The 14,157-nt window shown below is 43.1% G+C and overlaps 1 pseudogene; it reads right to left on the reverse strand.

Moving 5' to 3' along the window:
- Positions 1 to 10,259: 10,259 nt before the first annotated feature.
- Positions 10,260 to 13,788, reverse strand: LOC102832205 (annotated as a pseudogene).
- Between the last annotated feature and the right edge of the window lie 369 nt (positions 13,789 to 14,157).

A 14,157-nucleotide genomic window follows, 5' to 3' on the forward strand; every position in this document is an offset into this window, starting at 1 on the left:
CTTCAGGATTGGAGAAAGATGCATTAATAAACTGTGGTATGCAGATGATACAATCTTGCTTGCTGAAAGTGAAGAAGATTTAAAATACTTATTGATGAAGATCAAAGACCAGGGCCATAGGTATGGGTTGCATCTCGATGTAAAAATCCTCACCATTGGACTGATGATAAATGGAGAAAAGACTGAAGTTATCAAGACTACATTTTGCGCAGATCAACCTTCAACACTCACGGAAGCAGCAGTCAAGAAAGCAAATGACATATTGCATTAGGCAAATCTGCTGCACAAGACCTCTTTAATGTTTTCAAGAGTAAAGATTTCAGTTTGAAGACTAAGGTGCACCTGACCGAAACCATGGTATTTTCAATATACTCATATGCATGTGAAAATTGGACAGTGAATAAGGAAGACCATAGAAGAATGGATGCATGTGAGTTGTGGTGTTGGAGGAGAATACTGAAAGTATTCAGCCATGGGCTGCCGAAAGAACCAATCAATCTGTTGTGAAAGAAGTACAGCCAGAATGTTCCTTAGAAACCAGGATGGCCAGACTCTGTCTTTCATGCTTGAGACATATTCTCAGGAGGGAACAGTTCCTGGAAAAGGACATCATGCTTGGTGAAGTGGAGGGTCATCGAAAAAGAGGAAGACCCCAAAGAGATGGACTCACACAATGGCAGTAGCAGTTCGCTCAGGTGTAGTAAAGATTTGTGCAGGACCAGAGAGTGTTTCCTTCTGTTGTGCATAAGGTCACTGTGACATCACCTAATAATGACGGCAATCTTGTACAGTAACTAACAAACTACTAATCATCCTCTACACATAGACCTGTTACTCCTCATCCTTTCAATTCCTTCTTTCATTTGTTCCTAGAAATATTTTCAGTATTATACTTCATTCACGTGTGTCTATCTATCTATCTATCTGTCTGTCTATCTCCTGTTTTCTAATTGTAAAAGCCTCTGAATCCGGCACCCTATCAATTATCTGCTCCCTGCACCTGGGATAGTCTTCTCAAACTTTTCTAACAGTATGTGCCTGGACTGCACTCTGAAAAACTTTGATACTGTGAGTGTATATTGCCAAATGACTAATTAGAAGAGGGCATGATTGGATTCCTGACCAGAAGGCACCACCTGACTAATAGATTTCACTCTAATCTGCTACCAATCTGCCTGGAAGAAGAGGCAGCTAGAGCCAACGCAGCCATTTACTTTCTGTATTTTCTTCCCTATACATCTATGACTGAGTCATCTTGATTGCAACTCAAAAACAATAAACCAACATTTTCTTTCCAGTAGCCTTAGCAGTCCTGGTGCAGAACTGAAGGAAAGCACTGGACTGCTAACCGTAAGGTTGGCAGTTCAAATCCACCAGCTGCTCTTGGGAAACTTTATTTTGTTGTTAGATGCCATCGAGTCAGTATCAACTCTTAGTGGCCTTAACGCACAACAGAACAAAACACTGCTCTGCCCTGTGCTCAAGTCACAATAGTTGCTATGCTGCCACTGTATCAGTCCATCTTGTTGGGGGTCTTCCTCTTTTTTGTTGACCCTCCACTTTAACAAGCATGATGTCCTTCTCCAGAGACTGATCTCTTCTGATAATATGTCCAAAATAAGAGAGACGCAGTCTGGCCATCCTGGTTTCTAAGGAGCATTCTGGCTGTAGACGGTTGTTATGAGTTGGAACTGACACAACAGCCCATAAGCACAACAAGAAACCTTAAACAGTTAAGCCCTCTGACTGGTCATAGTGATAGGCACCCTCTTCTCACAGTTACTGTTAACACCAGCAGTAGTAGACTCCAACTCCAATTTATGGCAGGCAAGCGAGCATATATGTGTCAGAATAGAACCATCCTCTACAGCGTTTTCAAGAGCTGCTATTTTGAGAGATCATGAGGTCTACCTTCAGCAGCCTAGACATGAACCATTTGCATCACCCAGGGTCTCATTACTGTGGACCATTTAAATGAATTGTTTATACTAAGCCAAACCTCAGAAAGGTAGACAAAGAGGAACTCTCTCTCTTCAGTTCTTTTTGTCTTAAAACAATCAAGAAGCCTTCAGGAACTGAAGCATTTAGCTTTCCCTTTCTTTCCCTTCCATTCCCATTTTTCCATCTCTTGTTTTCTTGGCTCTTACTGATTCCCCACCTTCTCCCCTTTTCCTCCTCTTTTCCTTCTTCTCATTGCTGTGAAACCCAGCTGCCTAATATTGAAGACTTTCAAGGCAGTCATTCTCTGACTTTTTATTGTAAAATCAAACAAACAAACCTTTCTTTACAAACTCTGAAAACATACTTTAAAAAAACCTAAATAATGTCTTAAGTAGATGGAAGGTCACAATGCACTTCTTTTATCTGGGAAGGGAACAGAGTGTCATGCAACAGGTACAAGATTTAGAGAGAAATATTATGTTAAAAACAGCTAATAGTCAACCGAAAATTACAGGAAGGGAAGTAGCGGTGTGGAAGGAACATCGTGTTGACAATCTGTGGTGGATAACATCTGAAACAAGAAACTCAAAAACAAATTGAATAGCAAATTTTGATTTCGTTCTGATGACACGCTAATAATAAGTCAAGGACTAACCAGAAATTCCTGGATGGCATTAACTAAAATAATTAGTTTCAGTTAAATTGCACAATTAATTAAAAAGTTCTGCAATTCAGGTTGAGAGAAAAGCTCCTTGCCCTTGGTTTTCTCCCATCAGAGAGAACTAAGTTAATTAAGTTCCTGGAACTGGAGCCATTAGAAATTTACAAGAGTACCTTTGAATACTCACTAGTAAGTGAATGCTGGAGTTCTTAGTTACAAATGATTCCCCAGCGAAAATGCAGGTGAAAGGGAGGAGTCTGGGACGGAAGAGGGATACAATTCTTCTTTGCCCAAGTTATGATAACCTAGCATCAGATAATGATCTTTTAAACATACATTTGCAAAGACTATACTGACAACAGAATGTAGGTTATTTTTTAAAGAAGCACAGTATTAACAGGTAATATTATTTTTGTAGCCAGTATTTTACTTAGCTACAAGTTGACCTCAAGGATTAGCTTTGGTTTAAGGTCTGAAGATGATCTCAGGGCGATCATCTTGGGGCATCCTTCAGTCTCAACCAACCAAGTAGGTCTGTGTTTTGTTGTTGTTGCTATTTTCTTGTTATTGTTTTGTGTTTTAGGAATTTAAAGTTCTGTTCCAAATCTCTGCCTCCTCTCCCCCCTGTATCAGGATCTATGTATTGTGGCCCTGGTTAGAACAGTTGGCAGTGGTACATAACCAGGGCCATACAGTTTCATCTGGTCTTAGAGTAAATCAGGTTGTGATTTGAGTAGTGTATTTGATTTGAGTAGTGTATTTGTCCTGTGATCGTAGAAGAATTGATGCCTTTGAGTTGTGGTGTTGGAGGAGAATACTGAAAGTGCCATGGACTGCCAAAAGAACCAATAGATCTGTTTTGGAAGAAGTGCAGCCAGAGTGCTCCTTGGAGGCCAGGATGGCTAAGCTTCATCTCTCCTACTTTGGACATATTGTCCGGAGGAAACAATCGTTGGAGAAGGATGTCATGCTGGGTAGGGTGGAGGGTCAGAGAAAAAGAGGAAGACCCCCAACGAGATGGATCGGCCAGGTGGCATCATTGATGGACTCAAGTGTGGCAGCGGTGGTGAGGTTGGCCCAGGATCGGACATTGTTTCATTCTGCTGTGCATGGGGTCTCTATGAGTCGGTTCCGACTCGATGGCACCTGACAACAACAACAACAACATTTGTCCTGTAGACTAGTTTCTTCTTAGAGTCTTTGGTTTATTGCCTTCTGTTTTTCTCCAGACAAATAAGACACCAATAGTTCTAACTTAGATGGCTGCTTGCGAGCTTTTAAGACCACAGACACTACTCACTAATCTAGGATGTATATGATTTGGTTGTTTTCCTTACAGTCCACAGAATATTGCATACTCTTCACCTACACCATAATTTGAAAGCATCAATTCTTCTTTTGTTGTGGGTACTCAAAGTTATTTATTAATTGAAAAGATAAAATGAATGCTCTTACTCAACAGAGAAGTCTGTTCTCTGATATTACAGACGACAAAAGGTTTGGCTAAATTGTTTTACTCTCTCCATGGCCAATACAGTCCTCGAAGTAGAGAGGCAGGCCAGAGACAGACATCCAAGCGGCTGTTACAGGCACAGCTTGGAAATCCTGCAGGTTTGGAGGCAGGGGTGGGGCATCCAGATGACAACAGTTAAGTGAATATCACAATAATGTGAGTTACATGGTAGTTTGTGTCCTAGAACATAATGTTTGCGCTGTACTGGAGTCTATTGTGTGATCGCATGATGAAAAAGTCTGACTATTTTAGAAATAACCAATTATCAAAATGTGACGCAGAGACAGGAAGTGACCACATGCTATTAGAAAAGGGCACTGGTCAACCTGCTTAATGCAGGGCTGCTACAAACCTTGAATTTGTAAAAGAAAAAGAAAAAATGCAATTATCTGTGGTCCATAAAGCAAAGCCCAGTAAAATGAGGTGTGCCTGCATATGACAGGATGATGTTTGGCCATCAGTGACAGGGAAGAAAGAAGAGACATATCTAAGAATCCCTTCAGCTGAACTTCCAGCAGAGTGAACAACTAGATGAAGGGGCAACCTGATAGGACTGCTCTGAGGATCAGAACAAGAACTTCTGAGAAAATGCCTGGCACGTAGTAAGAATGTGCTGTCTTTTAACTAAATCTAGAACTGCCTTGGGAATGAACCTGAAGATGAAGGTGCCTTACCACCCCCATCCCCTCACCTTTCTCCTTTCCTTCCTTCCATTTTACGTCATCATTCTCAGTCAATCCTTGGTGTGGCAGAAGCAACTCCAGGTATAGAACCAAGGAGAGCCCAAGTTTTTCCTAATGTAGGAAGGCTGCTCAGTCTGGCCTCACCACACATGTGCAGAGAGGTTGTAAGTTGTACTACCTCAGTATTTTTCAGATTAAGTTTCACCAACCAGGACTGCCTACACATCTTGCCAAATATGTTGATATTGGTCATTTAGATAATACTGTTTTTAAGATGGTCATTTTAAATGCGACTTTTATACATGATATCAACTGGATAGATTAAAGCTCAATCAACAAATAACATCATTTGACTTTCACCTCTGGGTGTACATAAGTCTCTTGGATTCTCACAAGTATTACGTCCTAAGAAAAGACAATATTGAATGAGTTAAAGATTTGTAAGTGCAAACTTCAGACAGGAACATATTCTGTGAGTTCCTTTGACACCAAGCAATTCCTCTACTTGCAGGTTCACAGTTCAAGCAAGAAAGCCTTTTCATTCTCACATCCAAGTCAAACCCCAGGGCCTGCGTTAGTAAAGATGTCTTTTATCTCAGATGCCACAGCAGAGGTCCTCCCAGGGTTAGAAATTGATCTTTCTCCTCTAAACGACCAGCTATACCAAACCCTAAGCTTACATAAAATACATAATTATAATTCGTTCGTGTGTCTCCTAAGCACTATCAATATCTACAATAAATGCTGACTGTATTAACCCACTATAAGGGTTTATCTGTGAACAGATTAAGCACACAGTACATTCAAGTTATTATTTTTTTTTAAGTGTTTGGGAAGTGTCTATATGGCTGGATATTAGGCGAGGGTACTGTAATTTTGCTGCTAATGCTGTTGTTACAGATAAAAACCATGAACACATCTTGATAAACTCAAGATTATTGGGTCTCTATGGCATTGTAGGAGTCCTGGTGTGGCGCTGTAGGTTAATGAGCCAGACTGCAAAGCTGTTTGAACTGCAAAGTCAGCAGTTCAAGCTCACCCACTGCTCCTCAGAAACCCAATACAGGGTCTCTGTGGGTCGGAACGGACTTTACGGCACTTAACAACAACAACATGGAATTGTAATGGGCCTTGGTGTGATGCTGTGGGTTAATAAGCTGGACTGCAGGGTCGGTGGTTCAAGTTCACCAGCCACTCCTAGGAAACCCTATACAGGGTCACTATGGGTCAGAACCAACTCTATGAAACTTAACAGCAAAAACATGGCATTGTAAGGAGTCTTGGTGTGGCACTGTGGGTTATTGCACTGGACTGCAAAGTCACTTTGAACCACAAGCTCGGCAATTCAAGCTCAATAGCTGGTCCTTGAAAACCCTATACAGGGTCACTATGGGTTGGAACCAATTAGACTGCACTTAACAAGAACAACATGATACTGGAGGATAAGAACTGGACTGCAAACCCCAGTTTGGTGGTTTGAACCCACCAGCTCCTCCTTGGAAGTCCTGTACTGGGTTGCTATGAATTGGAATCAACAGCACAAAAAAAACCAATGTAGTAAAAATGCTTAAGGACCCCCTGGTAGCATAGCAGATTATGAGTTGGACTGCTAATTGCAAGGTCAGTTCAAATCTACCAGTTGGTCCATGGGAGAAAGAGGAGGCTTTCTGCTCCCATTATGATTTACAGCCTAGGAAACCCTATATAGGGTCACTACGAGTCAGAACCGACTTGGTGGCACACCACCACCATAACAATGTTTATTCATTGAGCTTTTTGTATGATTTAATGCCTGCACTTGACCCCTTCAAGATTATAAGCACTTCATGAGTATAGCCAATATCTAACAAAGAAGTTTGTAAATAGTAAAGGATCCACACATAATTTGCGTGGATCCTAAGAAACTATGGATAACAGTGCAAAGAATGGGAATTCCAGAACACTTAGCATTGTTCATAAGGGAGCTTTGCATAGATTAACAGACAGTCGTTCAAACAGAGTAAGAGGACACTGAATGGTTTAAGATCAGGAAAGGTGTGCATCAAGATTGTACCCTTTCACCATACGACTCCAATATGCTGCTGAGCAAATAATCAGAGAAGCTGGACTATATGAAGGTAACAAGGCATTCGGTTTGGAGGAAAACTCATTAACAACCTGAGATATGCAGATGATACAACCTTGCTTGCTAAATGCAAGCAAACAAGACTTGACACCCTTATTGATGTAGATCAAAGCTGCAAGCCTCAGTACAAATTACACCTCAACATGTTGTTGTTATGTGCCGTGGAGTTGGTTCTGACTCATAGCGACCCTGTGCAGGGTTTCCGAGGCTGTGAATCTTAATGGGAGCAGAAAGCTTCATCTTTCTCCCACAGATCAGCTTTTAGTTTTGAACTGCTGACCTTAAGGTTCTCAGCCCGATTCCTAACCACAACGCTACCAGAGCTCCTTACACCTCAACATAAAGTAAGCAAAAATACTTCCAACTAGACCAAGAAGCAACATCATGCTAAATGAAGAAAACATCGGCATTACCAAGGATTTCATTTCACTTGGATCTATAACCTACACTTAGGAGACTAGTAGTAGACAAGAAACCATTGAGCAAATCTGCTACAAAGGACCTCTTCCAAGTGTTAAAAAGCAAAGGTATCACTTTGAGAACTAAGGCACACCTGATCCAAGCTATGGTATTTTCAATTACCTCAATTACATGGGAAAATGGACAGTGAATTTTTATTGTTATAAGAGCTATCGAATCTGTTTCAACTCATAATGACCCTGTATAAGGTTTCTGAGGAGCAACTGGTGGGTTTGAACCGCTAACCTTGTGGTTTGCTGTCCAATGCTGATCCTACAGTGCCACATAGGAGTTCAGTGAATAAGGAAGACCAAAGTACAAAGTGGTATCTTGGAATGACGGTGCTGGAGAAGAATATCAAATAGATCCTGAACTGTCAGAAGAATGAATGAATCTCTCCGGGAAGAAACACAGTTATAAGATTCCTCAGAAGTGATGAAGGTGAGACTTCGTCTCATGGACTTTGGACATGTTATCAGGAGGAACCAGTCCCTGTAGAAGGACAATATGTTTGGTAAAGTGTCTTCAAAAAGAAGCGCTACTCTCAGTGAGATGGAATGACACAGTGACTTTATCAATGGGCTCCAGCATAGGAACAATTGTGAGGATGGCGCAGAACTGAGCAACGTTTCCTTCTATTACACGGAGAATAGATACAAGTAGGAAACGACTTGACGGTACCTAAAGACAAAAGCAAAGCTTCTATATGTTTCAAGAAATAATGCATGCTGTAATACCATTTGTACACGTAAATCTGATTGTGTCTTATAAACGTTTCCTATGTTATAAATAGAGTCCTGGTGTGGCACTGTGGGTTAATGCGGTGGACTGCAAAATTGGTTTAAACTGTAAGGTCAGCGGTTCAAGCTCACCAGCAGCTCCTTGGAAATCCTATACAGGATTGTTACGGGTCGAAACCAGCTCGACGGCACTTAACAACAACAACAACATGTTATAAATAAAACTTGAATCCCTGCACGGATGCCTATGTGTAGCCTTACAGAACTATGATTGGAAGCATTTTCTAAAACACAGGGAATTGTCATTAATTATAATACCTTAGTGCTATGACTTTAAAGAGCATATGTCCCTACAACGCATATGCATAGTCTATCACAGTGCCAGCTGCAGTATAAAGCATGCCTCACATACTACCTCCTCAAAGCCACAAAGCCCACTTGCATCCCAACACGTACACAGTGGGTATAATAGTGAAGCTAAGACCTGCCAGGGCCACACAGCAAGCTAGGACTGCTAGATTTGCCTTTGTTTTAAAACCTAGAGTATGGGGGTAATCATGATCGATGAGGAGGACATTTTGTGGCAGTTAGCAAGTGACCAGAGGAGTTTAAAAACCTGAAGCAAAATCAAAGGCCCTTCAGAAGAAAAAAAAAATAAATAGAAATGGCCAGTTGTTCATTAATCACGAGGAATTGTCTTGACCTGGTGGATGAGGGCAGTATTATTGCTATTATAAACTAGACAAATGTAAAGAAGAAAGTAATTACCCCTTTTACACGCTGAAAAGTTAAATGTAGAACTGCTTGTTACCATGGAAACACTGGACTGTTTACAACACTGGTCTTTTCCTGGCCATTAAAGGCTGGATTCAGTAGCCTGGAGGAAAGTAGCAGTTCCTTGTTAATGGTTTCACGAGGGGGCTACTTTTTATGCAGTTCCTCATTTCTTTGAAAACAAAATCCTATTGATTGTGTGCGTGCCTTCACAAATAGGAACACAGAGAGCTGAGAAAGAAAAGGTGAGACTGTAGACCCAGAACTGACCGATTACCAACGGAAGGCTCTGGCTGAACACCCCAGCATGGATGAGACACGGAGCTAATTTGGTTTCATTAAACCCAACCCAACCCACTGTGGTTGGATGATCCTCAGCGTCAGTAAGCCCCCAGGGCAGAGTAGAACTGCCCCCCCCCCAGGGTTTGCAAGGCTGAGCTCTTAAAGAAGCACACTGGCTGCTAGGTAGACTTCGAATCACAGGGTCGGCAGTTCTAACCCACCAGTCGCTCCTCAGAAACCCTATACAGGGTTGCTATGAGTCGGAAACGACTTGACAACACTAACAACAACCACTACCTTTAGGTTAGCAGTGAAGCACTGAAGTAAATTGTATCACCACGACTCCAAACTCATCCACTCATTTTCTAAAGGAGAGACGACGCAGGTATACAAAATGGTCATTAGTATTAGCTCTGCTGGCTCTTCAGCATAGTGATTCCACAAGTAACCCCAGCTCACCTCTGGATTGTATGTACGTATTATATATTTAAAAGATGGCTTTGTTAACTAGCCTGTGCAAGAGACCTCTACTGGAGATAAAGACAAGGCATAGGAGAGGTTGTAGATGAACATGGAAGAAACCAAACAAAGCTAAATTGAAAAGGCATGAAAGAGCTTCCCCAAATTGCTTTTTCATCGAAACCTTTTTTAAAAAATACAATCCAAGTTTACTAGTTTGATGTGACAACAGTTATGCATAGTCACTACCAAATGAAATCACAGTTTGATCTTGAAGGATCCGGATCGTGCCCGTGGGAGAGCTGAAAAAGGATTTCATGCCCATTAACCTCGGTTACTGAGACTCGACTTCTGTATCTAGTTTCTCAGTGACTTCATAGCCCCTGGACAGCTAGTTCTTCAATTTAAGACACAAATTGTTTTTTCTCTTTATGCTGAATGACCCAGTGACAATTTACCTGCTAGGAATAGTGATATTCCCCCTAAAGAAAAGGGACATTTAGAGGTTTGGTTTTAGAATCTAAAATCCAGTTTCTGGGAATGAAATGCCAAAAAAAATATCAGAATGGGAATACTTACTCCGCTGCTTGAAGTACTGAACACCCCAACTTGTTTTCAGCAATTACACGGGTCCATTGTAACGTACCCCATCATCAGACTCCATGGTCCACGTCTCAAACTGATGATTACCAATCTGTGATGTGATAAAAACAGACATGAGAGTTAGACTTTAGAAACTTTTAAAGCTGTTAGACAAAATATTATAGCCACTAAATCTAGTAGTTTTTTATAAAGGGCTTGTATTTTGTTGGTTATTTTTACTTCGCTGTTTTTGTCATTTCTATGATATTTTACAAAAGTTTTATTGCCAGTCACTCCGAGGGAGAAAGATGAGGCTTTCTGCTTCAGTAAAGATTCACAGCCTTGGAAAACCTTTACAAGATGGCTGGGAGTTGGCGTTGATCCAATGGCACACTACCACATTCATTGTTGTTGTGAGGTGAGTTGGTTTGAGTCGGTTCTGACACATTGCAACCTGGTATAGAGTTTCCAAGGCTTTAAAATTTTCACACAACTAGAAAGCCTCATCTTCCACGGAACAACTGATGGACTCTATAGACATACATTGTTGCTGTTGTTTTTATATGCAATCCAGTCTGTTCTAACTCATAGTGACCCTGTATAGGATTTCCAAGGAGTGGCTGGTGAGCTTCACCTGCTGACCTTGCGCCCAGCGCATTATCCCGCAGCATCACACCAGAACTCCACATACATGGTGGTGGTGGTGGTGGTGGTGGTGGTGGTTATGTGCCATGGTGGTGGTAATGTGGCGTGGAGTCGGTTCCAACTCATAGTGACCCTGTCCAGGGTTTCTGAGGCTGTAAATCTTTACGGGAGCAAAAAGCCTCATCTTTCTCTGGCGGAACAGCTGGTAGTTTCAAACTGCTGATCTTGAGGCTAGCAGACCAACTCGTAACCACTATGCTGCTACTATTTAGAGATAACTACATTCGTAGACAGCTCAATTTTATGGCCTGTTTTCTTTAAACTTAAGAAACAAAATCTCATAGGGTATGTTTAAGGCACTGACACTACTCTGTATGAGGCTGTAATGGTAGGCACAGGACATGGTGCATTTGTAAAAATCCAAACACAAAGAGTCATCCCTAATGTAAACTGTTGGCTTTAGTTAAAATTCATAATAATGTATGAATCTTAGTCCATCAGTTGGAAAGAATGCCAGGTGGCAATAATGGGTGAACGGTGTGCAGGGAAGAGGAAAGGTCTATGAGAACTGTGTATTTTCTATAAACCTAAAATTTCTGTAAAAATAAATTCAATTAAACATACACACACACACACACACAACTCTATGCTTTAGTTTTTCGGGGGATTTTTTGCCTTTTTTTTTTTCTTTTTGCCCTTTTTTCTTGCTTCACTGTGAGGAAGGAACCCTCATACCTCCCGCAAAGTTAAGCATTTGGCAGCTAATGAAAAGGTTTGCGGTTTGCACCCTCCCAGCAGTGTGGTGGGAGAAAGGCCTGCTGATCTTCATCCACAAAGATTCCAGCCGAGAAACCACTATGGATGGGGCAGTCATGTAGGGTCACGTTTACTACCAACCCCTGTGCAACCTTCTGAAACTGTCCTGATGATCCAGGCTGTGACACCAGCTCAGAATCTTTTGTGACTTAGGACAATGATCCAGCCTTGAAAAGAATCCAAAAGAGACACACTTTCTGCCAGGAACTACCAGGAAACGGGTTCTTTTGCCAAACCAAAACCAAACTCAATGTTTTAGAGTCGATTCCAGAAGGGTTTCAAGGCTGTAAATCTTTACGAAATTAGACTGCTGTTGGGTTTGTGGTGGTGGTGGTTATGTGCTGTGGAGTCGGAACTGACCCATAGCGACCCTGTACAGGGTTTCTGAGGCTGTAAATCTTTATGAAATTAGACTGCTGGTGGGTTTGAACTGCCAACCTTTTAGTTTGTGGTGGTGGTGGTTATGTGCTGTGGAGTCGGAACTGACCCATAGCGACCCTGTACAGGGTTTCCGAGGCTGTAAATCTTCACGGGAGCAGAAAGCCTCATCTTTCTCCCGCGGAACAGCTGGTAGTTTTGAACTACTGACCTTGCGGTTCGAAGCCCGATTCGTAACCACTACGCTACCAGAGCTCCTTTTTAACTAGTAGCTGAGTGCATTAAGCTACCATATAACCATTATTCACTTTACAAAGAGATTCTATTCTCAGGTTCACGTACATGTTACTTGTTGTTATTGTTGGGTGCCATCAAGTCATTTGTGACTCCATGTGACAGAGTATAAAACGACCCCACAGAGTTTTGTTTTGTGTTTTAATAAAAGTTCATCATCTTTAAACTTGAGGAATTAATGGAGGTAAGGAAGACTGAAGCAGACCCAGGTGTCCAGTAGCAGCAGACACAGAAGCAGGGTTGTAAACAGGCTGCAGAGTTGGTCTTGAACTCAGAGGTGGAAAAGGGAAGGTGCTTGAGTCTTGGAACTCGGAGCAGCAGGAATAGAACCGTATCTGAGTGGGGCCTGAGGTCCCAGAGGTAGGGAGGGAAACGGGGTCTCAGTGCTGGGAATAAGGGGCTTGGCTCAGTCTCCTCTGCCCCTGCACTCCATCCCTGGAAGAGATGGGGGTCCTCAGCCCCTGACCCCTTTCATTGGCCCCACAGTCACTGCTAGTTGAGCTTCTGGAAGAAGTTTTTGCTGCACTCATATAGGTGCTGAGCATGGTGGCACAGGAAGGGCAGTCTTGATGGTCCTCAGGAGGAAACCTGACTGGGCCAGGCTCCTCCCCACAGCAGCTGACAGCAGGTGGAGTCAACACACAGGGGGTCTCACTCTCAGAGCCTTCATCACTCCCAGTGTAATGTGTGCAGAATCAGGACAACTGCCATCTTTCCTGAGATGCTGCCAGCCACAAAGCTGAAGCCTACAGAGGTCCGGTCCTTTGGTCTGGGCCCGTCTGAGCAGTTCTTCATCAGCTTGTAGTTTAACTATGGAGGGCTGAGAAGGGAACATCCAGTAGGGCAGGGAGTGGCAGCCACCCTGAGCCACTGCGGTCTGCACAGAGATGCCCGGCTCAGGACAGGACATACGCTGAGTCTGCCACTTTGTCTGTACCAGTTCTAGGGGATGCCCACAGTCACAGGGCCTAGGCAGGCTGAAGTGCCGGCCACCATAGGTGCGCAGAGGTTAGAGGTCAGGCTCCGTCACACAGGAGGTCATTGGCGGTAAAGTAGAAGGCAGTGACTGGTCTAGTCCTCACCAGGGTGGCTGGGAGGTCACTCCACAGGGTCCTGGTACCTTGTGCCGCCCAATCTTCACAAAGGCATCCATGGTACCAGTAAAGTGGGTGGGATCCTGAAACCAGGCGGTACCGTGGGCACTGTTTGGGCACAGGTACAGGGGCTCCAGGACCCCACTGCATTCCGGAAGGTCCTTCCCAGCGGGCTTGAGAGAGGAGGGAAGCTTCATTCTGCGGGCCACCAAGAGGTGTTGGGACTGCAAGCACACCTTCATCACGTCCAGGGGTCATGAAGAAGGAGGTGACCACTGCTCCAGCGCCCAAAGCCACCATTTGCTGGAGAAAGCTAATGCCCCCAGGGTCCTGGGCAGCCATCTATCTGATAGTTTTGATCTTGGCTCTAGGCAGGTGCTTGCATGGTTCTCAGATCCCGGCGGGCCAAAACAGCTCCACGGTGAGTGTAGGGTCCGTGCACTCACCCAACAACAAGGCCTCCACCAAGAACTCCCCCATGGGGTTTTCTTGGTTGCAATCTACATAGAAGAAGATAGCCAGGTCTTTCTTCTGCAGAGTGGCTGGCTGGGTTCAAACTCCAGATCTCTCTGTTAGTAGCCAAGTTGCTTAACCATTGTGCCACCAGAACTCCATCTAACGGTTCTTGTTAAAGTGCCATCAAATCAGTTCCAACTCAGAAACCCTGTATGGGGCTGCCAAGGATCAAATGACTAGTGGGTTTCAACTGAC

This window comes from Chrysochloris asiatica, unplaced genomic scaffold (assembly GCF_000296735.1).
Source record: "Chrysochloris asiatica unplaced genomic scaffold, ChrAsi1.0 scaffold00029, whole genome shotgun sequence".
Taxonomy (NCBI): Eukaryota; Metazoa; Chordata; class Mammalia; order Afrosoricida; family Chrysochloridae; genus Chrysochloris; species Chrysochloris asiatica.